This window comes from Petaurus breviceps, unplaced genomic scaffold (assembly GCF_028583685.1).
Source record: "Petaurus breviceps papuanus isolate PSGF00001 unplaced genomic scaffold, PetGlider_PUasm1.0 174, whole genome shotgun sequence".
Lineage (NCBI taxonomy): Eukaryota > Metazoa > Chordata > Mammalia > Diprotodontia > Petauridae > Petaurus > Petaurus breviceps.
Window position 1 is genome coordinate 70,556,574 of NW_027185761.1, and position 16,589 is coordinate 70,573,162.

General features: G+C 42.7%; 1 long non-coding RNA gene across 1 annotated transcript; it reads right to left on the reverse strand.

The window, feature by feature from the left end:
• Window positions 1-3,807: 3,807 nt before the first annotated feature.
• LOC138158256 (uncharacterized) lies at window positions 3,808-14,357 on the reverse strand. The gene is made up of 2 exons (XR_011167602.1): window positions 14,212-14,357; window positions 3,808-5,410 (listed from the first exon to the last, which is right to left on the reverse strand). It is a non-coding gene; the product is annotated as an uncharacterized lncRNA (long non-coding RNA).
• Window positions 14,358-16,589: the final 2,232 nt, after the last annotated feature.

A 16,589-nucleotide genomic window follows, 5' to 3' on the forward strand; every position in this document is an offset into this window, starting at 1 on the left:
CCTTAAATCCCTTCCCAAAGCTTGGTCAAATAAATGTGGGCTATCCCAAAACCCTTGGGGCAAGACTGTCCATGTTAGCTGACATGGACTTGTTTCCCCAGGAAGTATCCATTCAAATGCAAAAATATATTGCAAGTCTGTGTGCAGAGGTATACAGAAAAAGACATCTTTGAGATCTAGGGTGGAAAACCATTGGGTACCCCAGGGATCTGAGTAAGTATTGTATATGGCTTGGGGACTATGGGGTGTATAGGGATGACAGCTTTGTTAACAGCCCTGAGATCTTGAACAATTTGGTATTCTCCATTAGGCTTTTTTACAGGAAGATTAGGGGTGTTACATGGAGATTGGCAAGTGTAATAGTAATGGAATTTAAAGATTCCCCTGTATTGGCTTGGTTTTTGGTTTGATCATGTTAAAACCCAGAGCTTGTGAATCCCACTTGTGGGATGGACTTGTTGACCGTGAAAAGAGAGGGCTGAAGTGGGAGGAGCTGGTGATGTAAATTTAGAGAGACACAAGAGAGAGGCAGAAGAACTTTTTGGAAGCCACCCTTTTGGAGACAGAGAGAGACTGAGAGGATTGCTGAGGGCCACTTTGGGATTGTGGAACTAAATCTTATAAACTAAAAGTAAACAAACAAATTAATAAAGACAAAAATTTTTTTTTTTTTTTAGAAAGAGTCTGTTAACACTGGCCCTTGAGTCAGGAGGACCTGAGTTCACTTGACACACTTACTAACCATGTGACCTTGGGCAAGTCACTTAACCCCAATTGCCCCACCCTCCCCCCTCCAAAAAGAAAAAAAAAAGTCTGTCGTGTTCCTTTCTTCCTCCCCTCTTCCAATCTGGAAGCAGCCTCAGAGGCTACTTTTATTTTACAGTTGCAGAAATTGAGGCACAGGGAAGGTAAGGGACACAGAGTCAGGGGCAGGACTGGAACCCAGTGTGCAGGGGGCCTTTCTTACTTTTTCTAGAAATCCTAAAGATACCAGGGAGCCCTGTGGGCTCTCCATCTCTTACTCTGGGCCTCTGACATGGTTTTCACATATGGTGGATGGTTTTGTTTTATTTTTCATCTCTTTCAATTTTGCATTTGAAGCAAGTATTGTGTAGCCTGTTTGGTGAAATGACAGAGCAAAAGGTCTGCCCTCTGGGAGCTTACACACTGTGGCAGATGTCTGTAACCTTTTCTGTATAACATCCCTTTGGACAATCTGATAAAACCTATAGGTCCTATAGATCTCTTCTCAAATGATGTATTTTTCAATAGTTTTTTTCAAATTACACATAAAGATAATTTTTAACAGTCATTTAAAAAATTTTGAGTTCCAAATTCCTCTCTCCCTCCCTGACCTCCATCCTCCCTGAGACAGTAAGCAATTTGATATGGGTTATATATGTGCCATCATGTAAAAAATATTTCCAAATCAGACTGATATTTTTAAATAATTTAAGGAAAAGCTCAATTTCAGTTCCAGGTTATTAAGAATAAAGATGTATTATTTTCCCATCCAAATTCAAAGCCCACTACAATGTGCCACCATGGTATTGGTCCAAGCTAATCTCAGATTCGTCTCCTCCAGTCAAATGAAGCTTCCCTCTGTTTTATGATCATGTTTCAAAGGTTTTCCTTGTGCTTTTCCCTCTACAGGGCATGTCCTCCCTCACACCCCATCATATGCATGACAGTTAAGATGCTTCCACTGGACCTTTCCACTTCTTTATTCATTCTCTAATGTAATTCATCACCCAATAGTGTGTGTCATTCAATAAGCATTGATTAGGCACCTACCTTGTGCTAGGCACTGTGCTAGGTAAGAAAAACAGAAATCATCCCCTGCCCTCAAGGATCTTATATTCTACTTCATATATGTGTGTGTATATGTAGGTATATATGTGTGTATATATACATACACATATATGTATATATGTATACACACATACATAAAATACATAAACAAAAGACATATGCAAAATAATATCCAATGAGGGCTCACCCTAACAAGGGAGAGCTCAAGGAAGGCTTCCTGCAAGAGGTGGCACATGAGCGGAGCCTTGAAGCATGCCAAGGACTCTGGGAACAAAAAGTGAAGAGGGAGAGCCTTCCAGGCAGGCAAGGAGGCAAATCACAGAGATGGGAGAAAGAAGGTTCCTTGTGAGCCCAGTGTGGCAGAAGTGGGGTGTGTGGGAAGGGCCAGATGGGGGAAGGCTGTGAAGATACCCTGGAGCCAGATTGTGAAGCTCTTCTCTTTTCTCCTAGCACCAACAAGGAGTGGCTGCGCCTTTTTTTTTTTTTGCAGGGGAAGGACATGGACTTAGCCTTGCTCTAGGAACGTCAGTCTGGCAGCTGTATGGAGGATGGACCTACCAAGAGCCTACTGCAGCAACCCAAGCCAGAGATACAAGGCCTGAACGAGGATGGTGGCCTTATGGGTGAAGAGAGGGCAGATGAGAGGGATGTTGTGGGGAGATGATCCATAGGTCTTAGCAAGTGAATGGATATCAGGGCAGGGGAATAAAGGAAAATGCCCCCAAAGCCATGAGTCTTGGTAGGAGGGCAGTGCACTCACACAGAGAGGGAAGTTAGCAAGCAGGGTGAGGTGGGGGGCAGATACTAAACTTTGTTTTGAATATACTGAGCTTAAGATTCTGTGTTGATACTATGTCTACTAGACTGTCAGGCAGAGAGAATTCCTTATTTAAATGTTTTCTCTTTCCCAATGCTCTGCACAAAGGGGGCATTTAATAAATGTTTGTTGTAGTGTCCTGGCAAATTAACTGTAGCCATACAAAACTGCACACACACACACACACACACACATACACACACACACACACACCCCCCCTCCAAATCATGACAATTCAACATTAGATCAAGTCAATAGAGTCCAGCTGTAGTGAAATTAAAGGAAAAAGTTGAATGGCTTTAGAAAAAATAGACTCCATTCTCATATTGGGAGATTTTAGTCTTCTAGACATATATCAAAGTTCTATAATTATGGATGATGTGCCCTTTATCTCTCTAAGTCTTCACACACACACACACACACACACACACACAAAAGCAATGGAAACTAAGAGGGAAACTCCAGTTCCAGAACTGATTCTAGCTGACAAAGAGGAACTGGGCTGCTGGGCCAGAAACTGAGGAAGCCTGGAGGAGAAGTGAGCACCACATCTTAGCATTTGTTTTAGAGAAGAGGAGAAAGGCTGGACAGAGTCAGACACACAACCTAGACAGCTGCAGAGGAAATTTCATCAGGTTCAGGGAAAAGATGGGTAAAATCCCTTGTTCTAAAATTACTGAGGGGGAAATGCTACTATCCAGCAAGGATAGGAAACTCCTAAGATTGAAATTCTGAGGGTGCCAATGGAAACATTGCCAGTAATGAAGAAAGGATGGGAATGGGGCAATCAGACGCTGTGTATGGTGACAGATTTATCAAAACCTAAACTGAACCAAGTCATTGACCAGCTTAGGTTTTGATAATCGCCTGTATGTGTAAGAAGCTGATTAGAGGAGTTCTCTGATCAAGATGATCAATTCATCTTCATTAAGGATGGATTGCTTGCCAAGTTAGTGGGAGGAGCCACCTCTCTGTGGTGATCTTTAAAAAGGGAGTCTTGAATGTAAGGAATTCAGAGAAACATTTGTATGCACTAATGGAAGAGTGACTAGGCAGAACCAGAACAACCTATACCATGACTTTAGCCGTGTAAATGCAAAGATCAGTAAAAGGAAGCCCATTGAAAGACCAGCGAAGGTCCTAGGAAACATGCAATAAAACCTACAGAAGACTGCACACCTTGTCAACCAACAAGCATTTATTGTGCTCCTACCATTCATCAGTCACCGTGTGGGAGACACTAGAGATACAGAACCAAATGTGAGAGTCTCTGACCTCAAGGAGTGTTCATTCTAATGGGGAAGACATATAAAATATTACATACAAAACATGTACAAAATCATTCCAAGGTCAGACTTTGTCACTGTGTTGAGTGTCTTTGCTTACCTGTTACCACTTGTTGGGTATGTGATAGTGGGGGTTCCTTTCACATGGGGGTTTGACTGGTTTGCTGCCAAGTCCCTTCCCATTCTCAAATTCTATGATCCTGTAATTTAGAGGGAGATCCTCAGAAATGATAGTGATTTAGAAACAAAGGCATTAGCAGTACTCTTTAAAAGGGGAGTCTGTTTGAAAGACTCAGTTTCTTGCCCCATTCAGTCATGTTTCTGTAGAGAGCTGAGCACAGACAGAAGGGCAGCAGAGGTCAGAGAGATCTGGGCTTTCTGGGGTCTCCGAAGCTGATCTTCTCTGCTTCTCTGTATCTGAAGTGACTGGAAAGTCTTTGCTTTGTGTTTCACAAAGACACTGAGCTCCTTGCACAAGGTTGGGTTATGCTTTGGGGAGCCACATCAATGAAGTCTTTTTCTTTGATATGACTAGCTCCTCTGAAACTCCAGGTTCATGGATCTAGTTCAAACCCCTCATTTTCTAGATTATGAATTTGAGACACAGAGTCTGAGTCACTTGCCAAGATCAGAAGGATTTGAACCCTTTCTCCCTGACACCATGTTAGCCCTCTGTCTACTATACCAAGCCCACCTGGTGTGGAGGTGACCCTACCAACTGATCTCACTGAGATGGAAAACCTTCGAGGGTATCTCCAGTGAACCTTGGCTAACTTCAGAAAGCAACAGGATCATAAAGTAGGCCACAACCACTCCTGAAGTGGGGAGGCAATTTGTGTCAGTGAAGGGAATGCCAAAACAGATCCCACCTGTGATAAGTCCCTCCACCTTTCTTAGCCTCAGGGGTGTACCTATACAATAGGAAAATAGCAGCGCCTCCCACTGGCTCCTGTTGTGAGAATCAAATGAGACTGCATGTGGAAATCTTAGAGAGCTATGCAAATGGAGGCTTTCGATATTATGATGAGATAGCATATTTATTAAAACAAAAATTCGGTTACTTCCTTTGCCAAACCCCAAAAAAGAGGAATCCTGGAAAGAATCTGTTCAGCCCTTGCTTTGGTATCTTTGGTATCTAAGTCCCAGCAGGAAGTTAAACGTGTAGGTTTTAAATCTGGTGACACTTTAATAAAATATTATGATTTGAAGCCAAGAAGGCAAAGCATATATTTTCTAGATTATTTTAATTTTTTTAGAGCGATAGGAGATTGTCGTTTTATTTGGGATTTAGGACTCAGCTGGCATGAGTTTCATCTAGGGCCAGGCACCTGGTGGTTCACTCAAGAACAAAGGTCTGACTCAATGAGAACGAGCAGATGAAGGTCAGACGAGAGCAAGGAGTTTTCTCAGACCGCTGAAGTATTTTCCAGTCTCTTCCTCTCTTAAGGTTCTGCAGATGATCCCGTTCAGTGGGCTGTCATCTCCAAGGAGAAAGCTGTGGGACAATATAGGAAAGGCCGGAAAAGTGAGTGTCCAGCAACAGACGGGCCACTGCTGATAGAAAGAGATGGTGGAGGGCTTTACCCAGACACTCTCTGCCCTGGAAATTATCCGTGTGTTTTAAGATTCAGAGAACAGTAAACATGCCCACCTTTTACAAACCAGATATGTGTGTCCTATGAATTATAAACAAGTGAGAAGTGAGGGGAGAGTCCAAAGAGGAAGTTGTGGTGAAATTTCTCCAAATCTAATGATGTAAGTGGCCAAAGGCAGATCATTTCTCTCTGGCACATACGAGTGGAGGCGCTGACAAAGATTCATGCTGGACCATCCAAACCCCTCTGTAATTTTGGAGAAAGAGGTACTTTTCTCTAGGTCAGAGGCTCAACTAGGAAAAGGTCCCCAGAATGAACAGGAGGGGTGACATTGAGAAGATAACAGAACGAAGTTTGAAAGTCTTGTCCTAACAAATGCATTTCATTAATAACAGATTGTAGCCATGTGCTTATGGTAAACTCTGAATTCACTGAAGCCCAGGCAGGGCAGAGATCATACTCACCTTTGCCCTTTGGGACATATTTGGGTAGTCTCCCTAGGATTTTACTCTTTCTGTTGTAGATATTTATTTTCATTCCCTGGGATTTACTGATTCAGGGACTGGGATGGAGCTCAAAGGGCAGGAGCAGAGGGGTTCATTTCTTTAAGATATTCAGTGTTCTTTCTGCTTTTAATGGAACTAGACTGAGATGCTGAGGCTTGTGATATGCTATTGGCCCAAATTTAATAGAGGAAATGGGATGTAGAATCCTTTTGACATACCATCCCCCCACTATCAATGACTTTTCAATGATTTTTCCTTACCCGATAGAGAGCACTTTTTCAGAGTTGTGAAATACAAATTATTGAATAATAGAAATCAGGTGGGAACTGTAAAAAAATGACTACAATAGTAAATATATGACTTTTAATTTTCACTTCCTGATAATTTAATCCCAGATGGGGTTAGGACAGAATGAATTTTCTAGCGATTTTTCTCAGGGCCTGGAGTCAGGAAGATTCATCTTCATGAGTTCAAATCTGGCCTCAGACACTTACTAGTTGTGGGATCCTAAGCAAGTTACTTACTCTGACTCAGTTTCCTCAATTATAAAATGGGAATAATAACACCTCTAGCCCCAGGTTGTTGTGAGGATGAAATGAAATATTTATACAGTACTTTGCAAACCTTAAAGCACTATATAAATGCTAGTTTTTCTGTTATTATTATCATCATTATCCCCAGTCATCCTTGTAATAAAGAATAAAAAAGAAAAGGGGAAGTAAACTAACAGGTCAATCAAGATCGACAATACATACAATGTTCCACACCTATAGCTCCTTCAGCAAAGAATGGAGAAAGGTGTATTTCTCCCCTCTTGTTTGGGGACAACTGTGAATTCAGATTTTGGTGGTTTTCTGCTAGTTTTCAGTCCATTGACATTGTTATAGTCATTGTGTATATTGTTTTCCTAGTTTTATTTACTTCACTTCACATCAGTTCATAGTCGTCTTTCTATGCTTCTCTGTGTTTTTCATATTGTGTCTTATGGTATGTTAATATCCCATTACATTCATGGACCGCAAGTAATTCAGCTGCTCCCCCAATTGATGGGATCTACTTTGTTTCCAGTTCTTTGCTACTATAAAAAGTGCTGCTATAAATGCTTTGACATATTTGGGATCTTTCTTCCAATCTTTGATCTCCTTAGGGATATATGCTGTTTTTTCTGGGCCAAAGGATATGGACTTTTTAGTTTCTTTCTTAATATAATTCCAAATTTCTTTTCAGAATACTTGCCCTATGTCTGTTCTACAGCATCTGAGCTCACAATAGCACTGGTTGATGGTTTGGGGATGTGGGAGTTACCTGAAGCTGTTCCAGGATCTGCTGGTAGCCTGCCCACAGCAAGGTGAGAATAAGTATGTAAAAAGTTTGACATGAGACTGAGATAAACTGTATGATTCCAAGAATATTTATAGATGAAACTGGTGATGAGTCAGAAAATGGAGCATATCTATCAGAATTTCTTTAGTGACATATTTTTCCGTTTAATTTTTTTTGGCTTTTTTTTTTTGGAGGGGAAAGGCAGGGTAAATGGAGTTAAGTGACTTGCCCAAAGTCACACAGCTAGTAAGTGTTAAGTATCTGAGGCTGTATTTTAACTCAGGTCCTCCTGACTCCAGGGCAGGTATTCTATTTATTGTTCCACCTAGCCCCCCCCCCTTTCCCTTTAATTTTTAAAAATTTTCAGTCTTCTACTTTTATATCAACTTCATTTCTAAATTATTTTCTCCCCCTCCTTGTCCCTTGTAACAAAACAAAGAAGGAAAATAAAAGAAAATAGAAAAAGAAAAAGAAAACATTTCAGTAAATCTAACCAACAAATTAATTGACTCGGATAGTATATGAAATGTTCCCCACCAACAAAAAGGTGAGAGAAGGTGCATTTTCTCAACTCCTACCCAGGATCAAGTGGTCACTATTGCGCACAATGCTTGGGTTTTTTATTAGGCTGGGGTTTTTTTTGCACACAATGATTGTATTTTAAATTGTTGCTACTCTTTCCATATGCATGATTAGAATCATTATATTATTGCTTTTCTGGGCCAGTTTATGGCATCATTTTATATGCATTTTATCATAGTTTCCTCTATTTTTCATATTCATAGTTTCTTACAGCTCAGTGATAATATTTACATACTGCTCCTATTAACAAGTCTTCACTCATTGGGGAGCTACTTTGTTCCCAATTATTTGCTGCTGCAAACAGGGCTGGAAAAGTCATTTTTCCAAACTATCTGTTACTATATAAAAATATAAGACAAATGGATCAGTGAAGAAGATTGGATAATAATGAACTAGAACCAGTTACACACATGAGACTAGGGTTCAATATGTCTAGGCTCATGCTTGGGAAAGCATTCATCAATCAACAGAAACTACTGGGAAAATTGGATAAAAATTTAGTCAAAAGTGGGAGCAAACCAGCATCTCATACCATACATTCGAAATCATTCAATAATCCATACAGTTTAAAAATCATTAACAAAACTAAAGGACATTATGTCTTTTAAAATATAGAGAGGGACTAAATTCATAACATGCCATAATTTACAGAGAAATTGGGCTATATAAAGACAAAATGATCTTTAAAATAGTGTTTCTATCTCCCACACAATCCCCATCATCTTCCCTCTTTCTCCTTGTGGGCTGGGAAGGGTAACCACCTATTGGCTACTGCTCTCCTGGATGCCACTATTAAAACTAAGCTCTAAACAACTATTCCCCCCAAAAGGAATAGTAATTACTCCCCAGTCTTCTCCAGTCTTCCCAGGATCAGTTTATTTCTGTCCCCTCTCTCTATGCACCAATCCCACATAGACCTAAAAACTATATTTTCCAGGGGGTAGTGTACTTGCTTCCTGGAGAATGACATCTGCCCATGGGTTGTCTGCCAGGCGCTCCAAATGAAATATTGTTTCCCCATAAGAAATCATGAATATAAGAATTCAAGGAAATAGGGAGTGAGTTTTAGGAAGTGAAAAAACAAATAAACAATGCTAGGACGCCTCATTCCATCTTTCCCTCCCCTAACTTCTTTGTTTCTGTTCCTGGCACCACCGTCCCCCTCCCCGTCAGCCCACTCCTATCATGTCAGACTTCTTAGAGCACCTTTCTGGAGCTCCTCCGCACTCTCACTTGTCCCATCCTCAGGATTTTTGTGAACCTCTTTGCCACCATTAGTACAAAAGCGTAAGCTCCCTGAGAAGACAGTCACGGTCATCCTCAGCATCTGCATTGGCTCTGTTTGTGGATCCCACCAGCAGCAGCTCCAGGAGTGTTCTGAGGTACAGATGTCAGAATGAGGAAGGATGCATGGTCCAAAAGAACTCTTGTAGTATCCAGAATGTCCTTCCTTCACTTCTTAAGACCAAAGGAATGTTAAGAGAGAAGTGGGGGAGGGGTGTTCTTTATTCTAACGTCAAAGGCCGAGTAAGAGTCTTCCTAATGATCCCCTGGAATCCCAGAATAGAAAGTCCACAAAGAATGCTCCCACACCCCTCCTGAGGCTCATCTGCTTAGTCCGGTCAATGGCAGCCCTACCCTTTAAAAGTAAAAGCCTGTACCCCTCTCACCTGCAGGTCCCCTAAAGGACTCTTGCCCGCTTCTTATGGAAGCATAACAATAAACTTCTACAGCTCTCCCTCCAATTAAGCCTGAGACCTTGAATTGCAGGTTTTCTGGTCTTAGATAAGATCAGAATTCCTGAGGAACCTAGAGGGAGCCGTCCCTCATCAACAGGATTGTTGTGAGAATCAAACTGCACATGTGCAAAGTCCAACCTTAAAGCACGGAAAAAATGCCAGCTACTGTTGCCTTTCTTTTTAGAGGTCGTATAGAGTCTTTTCTGGGGAGGATTATGGGATCACAAATTTAGAGGCAGCAGGACTTTCAAAGCCATTTTACAATAGAGGAAAGAGAGATGCAGGAGTCCAGTGACTTGACCAAGGTCTCCCAGGTGGGAATGGGCAGAGCCAAGATGTAAGTCTAGGCTTCCTCCCACTGTTACCTGGTGTGTGGATGGATCTTCACAAATCCATTCCTGTTACAGAAAAAAAGAATTCCTAGTGCATATTACAAGTGTCAGTTTCTTGTCTCAAATGACAGAGCACTGGGAGGTTTCTGCTGCCAATTTTGCTTTTATCTAAAATAGATCTAGCTTTTTTTAGTGGTTTGAGTCTCTGCTAAAGAAGAGTCCATCATTCAAACTAAACCAAATCCAAAGTAAGAAACTGTTTTGAAAAGCCCTTTTCTGGACAATGGTGTTGAAAGTATTCTACCAGAAGTTCATCAAGAGAAGACTTTTTAAAAGTCAAGTAAAGAAAAGAAAATACAGTTTCACATTAGAAGCTCTTTTGGCTGAGAACATGCTTGGTTTCTGACATCAAAGACCACAAAGCTAGCAAATGGGGAAACCAGCTAAAGAGTCAATGATTGTCATCATATGATTTTACCAGCTTGCAGGTCAGAGGCTCATGGAATTTAGAGCTGAAAGGAACTTAAGTGATGATAAAAATAAAAGGGGGGCAGCTAGGTGGCTCCATGAATAGAGTGCTGGCCCTGTAGTCAGGGGGACCTGAGTTCAAATTTGACTTCAGACACTTAACACAAAAACTAGCCATGTGACCTTGGGCAAGTCACTTAACTTTAATTGCCCTACCTTCCCCCCCTCCAAAAAAAACAAAAAAAAAAAAAAAAACAACCCCAAAACCAAAGGCAAGACTGTATTCAATTCAACTCAATGAACATTTCTAAAGGGCTTACTATGTGCTAGGCAGTGTATTAAGGACTGGAGATACCAGTACACATTTTTACAAGTCCCTGCCCTTAAGGAGCTTATAATCTAATGGGGAAAGAGCACAAAAAAGAAAGTTGGGGGAAAGGGTAGTACATGAGCTGAAAGTCCTGGTCCTGGCCTCGAGGAAGGAAGGCTTTGGGAAGAGTTGAGTGCTCCACACTCCAACTCTCCAATCAGAGGGGAGAGGAGGTGGAGGGAGGTGAGAAGGAGTCTGAGAATGGAAGGATGAATTAGCAGCAGGGATGGGAGATGATCAGCTTGTCCTGGAGGCCCATCTTGTCCCATCAAGTTGAAACCCACCAGAGCCGCAGATGGAAAGTAGAAAGAGCCATGGCCTTGGAGTTTCAGGAGCCGAGTGCACATTTGGATTCTGCCACCGTGGTCTCTGGCAAGTCACTTGTTCTCTCCTGTAAAATGAGGGCCTTGGACCAGCTGATCTCCAAGGGCTCTTACAACTGGAGACCTAAGATTGTGTCATCTAGAAGAGTCTTCTCACTTCGAGGATGAGGAAGATGAGAACCAGATGACTGGCCTAAGATGGCACATACCCAAAAGTGAGAAGGAGCAGAGCCACACTCCGACCCCAATTCCAATGCTCCTTCCCCTCTACCACAGTTCTACAAGATCCTGATGATCATATTGGTAAGCCATTCAGAAGATTTGGGAAACCAGACCAAAGGACCAGGGCCCCAAAATACACTGATGGGTGGGGGCTTTTCTTTCATTGTTTACAGAGTAATCTTCAAGGATACTATTTCTGAGTAAAACAAAGGACCAGACAGGTCACTATCCATAATCTGCCTCAACCTACATCTCCACAATCTCACAAAAGCAGAGGCAGGGGCCCAATTGTAGGCTGAGAAATTATTGCAAAAGGGCCCAAAAAGCTGTTTTGTTCACCAAGCATTGCCATGAGAATCTTTTAGCTGCAATAAAATATGCTGCTTGAAGAGCTGGTTTCGTATCGAAACTTTTGTATTACAAATGCTTCATTTGGGACCAAGAGAAAATGTGTGTGTGTGTGTGTGTGTGTGTGTGTGTGTGTGTGGTGTGTGCATGGTGGGGGGGTGGTATGTGTGTGGTGTGTGTGTCTGTTATGTTTGTGTGTGGTGTCTGTGTGTGTATGTACATGTACATTCACCCCTTTTGGAATGAGATACGATCTTTGATTTAACCAAGATGCAACTCTTGGAGTAGATTGCTTGAATTGTTGACTTATATTAAGTAATACCACGGCTAGGTGGTGCAATCAATAGACTGCCAGGTCTGGAGTTGGGAAGAGTCATCTTCCTGAGTTCAAATCTGGCCTCAGATACTTAACTAGCTGTGTATTTACCTCAGTTTCCTTATCTGTAAGATGAACTGGAGAAGGAAATGGCAAACCTTTCCAGTATCTCTGAATGTTTTTAACTGCACAAGATAAAATTTATTGGATTACAAAGGAAACCAATTATACTGAAATTCAGTTTTCAAAATATTGTTTTTTCAAAAGTTCACAAAGTCTAAGTAGAAAATCCCTGCAGCTTGAGATTTGTTAAAAGACAAAAAACCCCAAGGGAACTATTTCTTTAACCTTTTAAGGATTTTTTTTTTTTGTTATCTCTGTCCGAGTTTAAAATTTGATCATTGAATCCATGGGAATTGATGAGCTCCGCTAGCTTTGGGTTAGTTTTCTGTCTTCTTTTTCCTTGGTCTATACCTGTGATTTCCTTGTGTAGAGAACCCTCTTTTGCAGCCCAGATCCATTTCTTCTCTTCAGCCACTTACTCTTAATGTAGAGAGTTTCGGGGGGGGGGGGGCAGAGGCTAGATCCTCCGCTCTCTGTCCTCCATTAAACACTCCCTTATTGCTACCCTCTCAACCGAGGTCCCACCCCACCCCTAACATCGTCCAGTTCTCTAAAGCTGCCCACCCTCTCCATAGCACACAAACCCAATCCTTTCCCAGTCCTTCATCTTCTTGCACTCCTGGGGTCCTGGTGCTCTCTTGATCACATCAATTCCTTGGCTGCCCTTTCCAGGATTGATTAAACTTTCATTCACACCCTCCTCTCCCTCCCCCATCCTACTGGTTGAAGTGGGGGGGGGAGTAGTGAAATACTTCTTACTCCCCACTATTACTTCCAGTCTCTGCCTCTACCACCGTCACTCAATTCATAATTATAACCAAATCAAGGTTAGTAGCTGTTGTCTATCTATGCACCACCAGGACACTGCTTCCTTCCTCAAAGAGTTCAGTGCCTGGTTCACAGTCTTCTCTACACCATCTCCTGTCCTGATGTTAGGAAACTTCAGCATACGTGCTGATACTCCATCCAATAATCTAACCTCCCAATTTCTAACCTTACTCATGTCCTATGACTTAGTCCTCCTCCCCATTTCAGCTAAATACAAAAAGGGTCTTCACACTTTTCATCTACAGTCACCCCTAAGTGTTAAACTTCTAGGTTTGAGTTCTGGAAGTCCTTTGATCCACCTCTCTTTGCCTTGCATCCCCTCCCCATCATGTTCATCCTCAATGAGAGGTGAGGGGTGGAAGGGCCACTGACCCCCCCATCTCTCAGGTCTTTCCCCAGCCATCACCCCTGCACTAGCTCCCATCTCCTCCTTTTCTGTCTTGACCACCTGGTGAACCACTTCAGTTCTTTACTGTTCTCTTCTCTCACATCAATCTACACCCTTAACCCATCATGGATCTTGCCCTGCCAAGCCTTGACCTTGGATTGCTCCCACCATCGGCTGCCTTTGCTTATATTCGTGTATTATTGAAGAAAGCTGGAGAAGACTCACAAAGTATAAAGACTGGGTCAGTACAGATTTATGATACACAAACTTAACTGGGTCCTCACTATAGCAAAGCAATCATTTTAGACTCCTAATCAATTCACTCTACCACTCACCACAGTAGCTTTTCCAAATTTTTTCATTCCTCCCCAAACCTCTATTGGTTCTCTTTCCTCCCCATCTTGTCTGCTAAGGACCTCGGCTTATACTTCATTGAAAAATTGCAGCCAGACACCAAGAGCTTCCTCTTTTCCCTCCTGATCTCACACAATTCATATGTCTTCCCCCACTCTCTCCTCCTCTGTCTTACATGAAGATGTGGCCCTTCTTGCAAGGCAAGGCTCTCTACAAGCACAAGTCATCCCATTTGGTCCTGTCTTCACCAGCAGGTCACCCCCTCTATCATCCTTGCCCTTTCAGTTATCTTTAATCTCTCTCTACTGGCTGCTTCCCTACTGTCTAGAAACACACCCATATCTCCTCCATCCTCAGAAAAACAACTTTATTTGATCCAACCAGCCCCTCTAATTATCATTCTGTCTCTCCTCCCTTTCATGACAAAACTCTTCAAGAAGGCCATCTACAATTGATATCTCTTCCTTCTTTCTTCTTACCTCTTTGCAGTTAACTGGAGTCTGGCCCTTGCTGCCATCGTTCAACTGACAGTGCTTTCTCCAAAATTACCTTTGATTTCTTAGTTGCCAAATCTAATGTCCTTTCCTCAGTCCTCACCCTTCTTGACCTCTCTGTAGCCTTTGGCATTCTCATTCACCCTATGCTCCTCTTTTCTCACTAGGTTTTCATGATATTGCTCCCTCCTCATTCTCCTCCTACCTGTCTGACCAGTTTCTTTTGCTGTATCTTTACCATTTCATTGGCTTTATTCTGGGCCCTCCTCTCTTCTCCCTCCGTGTTCTTTCACTTAGTGATCTCATCAGCTTACATGGTTTCAATGACCTTCTCTATGAAAACATATTTGTCTAGCCTTAACATTGCCCTGACTTCTAAACTTGTATCTACAGTTGCCTGGCGAACATCTCCGACTGGATGTCCCACAGACATTTTAAATTCAACCTGTCCAAGACTGAGCTCATTATCTTTTCACCAAACCCTCCCCTCTTCTGAACTTCTTGTTCATTGTCGAGGGCACTACCACCTTCCCAGCCTCCCAGGCTCAAAGCTGCAGTTTCTTCCTTGATTCCTCATTCTTTCTCAGCCCCTATAACCAATCCCTTTCCCAGCCCTGTCGTTTTGATCTTTGTAACATCTATGACACATTCCTTCCACTCACACCGCCAATACCCTGGTATAAGCCATTATCACCTCATGCCTAGGTAATTCTTTTTTTTTTTTTTAAGCAATTGGGGTTAAGTAACTTGCTCAAGGTTACACGGCCAGTTATTTCTGGGTGTGGTGCTGAGTGTCTGAGCCCGGGATTCGATCTCCAGGTCGTCCCAACACTGGAGCCGGTGCTCTTACTCGCTGAGCCACCTGGCCGCCCCTAAGCAATTGGGGTTAAGTAACTTGCTCAAGGTTACACGGCCAGGTGTTTCTGGGTGGGTGCTAAGTGTCTGAGCCCGGGATTTGATCTCCAGGTCTTCTCAACACTGGAACCGGTGCTCTTACTTGCTGTGCTACCTGGCCGCCCCTGCCTAGGTAATTCTAATCCCTTCCTTGAGTCTCTTCCTACTCCAGTCCATCCTTCAGTCAACTGTCAAACTGATCTTCCTAAAGTGCACATCTGATGATGTCACTCCCTCCTCTTCAGTAAATGCCAGTGGCTCCCTACTAACTCGGGGATCAAATATACAATCCTCCACTTGGTTTTTAAAGCCCTTTATAAGTGGGTCCCATATTGCCTTTCTGTCTTCTTGCCCCTCCCGCCCCTTCAGTAACACTGAGCTCTTTGCTTCTTGGAGCTCTTTTCTCTCCTTACTTCTACCAGGCTTCCCAGGCCTCCTTCTGTTATAGGAATGTACATTTTAAAGATCTTCCCTGACCCTAGGTTAAGTGCACCTGGAGCCCTTGGTGGGAGGCTTGTTTTTCAGGAATGCCCACACCTTGGTGCTTTGTGATTGGGCAGCGGGTCAAGAGGGTTCTTACATTCTCTAACCCGGGAGAAGGCTATATAATCCCTGATGGGAGACTTTGTTTTGGGGCTCACTTTGAGAAGTGTTGTGTGATTTGACCAGACAAGACTCTGGGCAGCCGTTGAGAGCTCCCCAGCTTTGAAAAAACCAGATATTGATGGTAACTGTGATTTGGTATGGATGTAATGGTTGGACAGCTGGAGGCCAGTCTGCTTGAAATGTTTCTGTCTGTATACTCTGAAGTTCGGGGTGCTGATCTTTTCCCCCTGAACTGGGTAAATGATATTTTTGATTAATTAAAGCGAGATTGTGAACCCATTTTGAGTTGCTTTCCTTTAGAAAAGCAGATCTAAGAGCCTGTGTTGGCAGCCACCCTGGGGATGCTGGGGGGCTCACTGCTGCACCTTCATATTCCAGCTCCAGTCCCGCCTCCCACAAGAAGCCTTTCCCGCTCCTCAGTCAGTCTCCCGTCTGAGACCCTGACCCTTTTGCATCTGTAGAGTGTATGCATGTTGTTTCCTGCACTGAATGATACATTCCTCAAGACCAGGGATTTTCTTGTACTTCTTTGTACTTCCTTGTATCCCTAGCACTGAGCACACTGTCTGGCATATAGTAAGTGCTCAATAAATGCTCACTGATGACGCATCTTACTCATAATCACATGGCTAGTGCAGAGTGAAGAGACAACTCACTTCTTCCTGGCACCAAGGCCAGCTCTCTCCTTTTTACCACAAGGCCTTTCACATACTATTTTGGGGGAGGGACAGCAAATGGGGCTGGGAAACTTTAGCAGATTCATCCACATTGGCCTGTCCCTAGTGACAGAATGAGGTCACCCCCATCTGTGGATTGGAATAGGCAGTTGATAGCTCCGGGAAAGGGATAGAAAAAATGTGTTA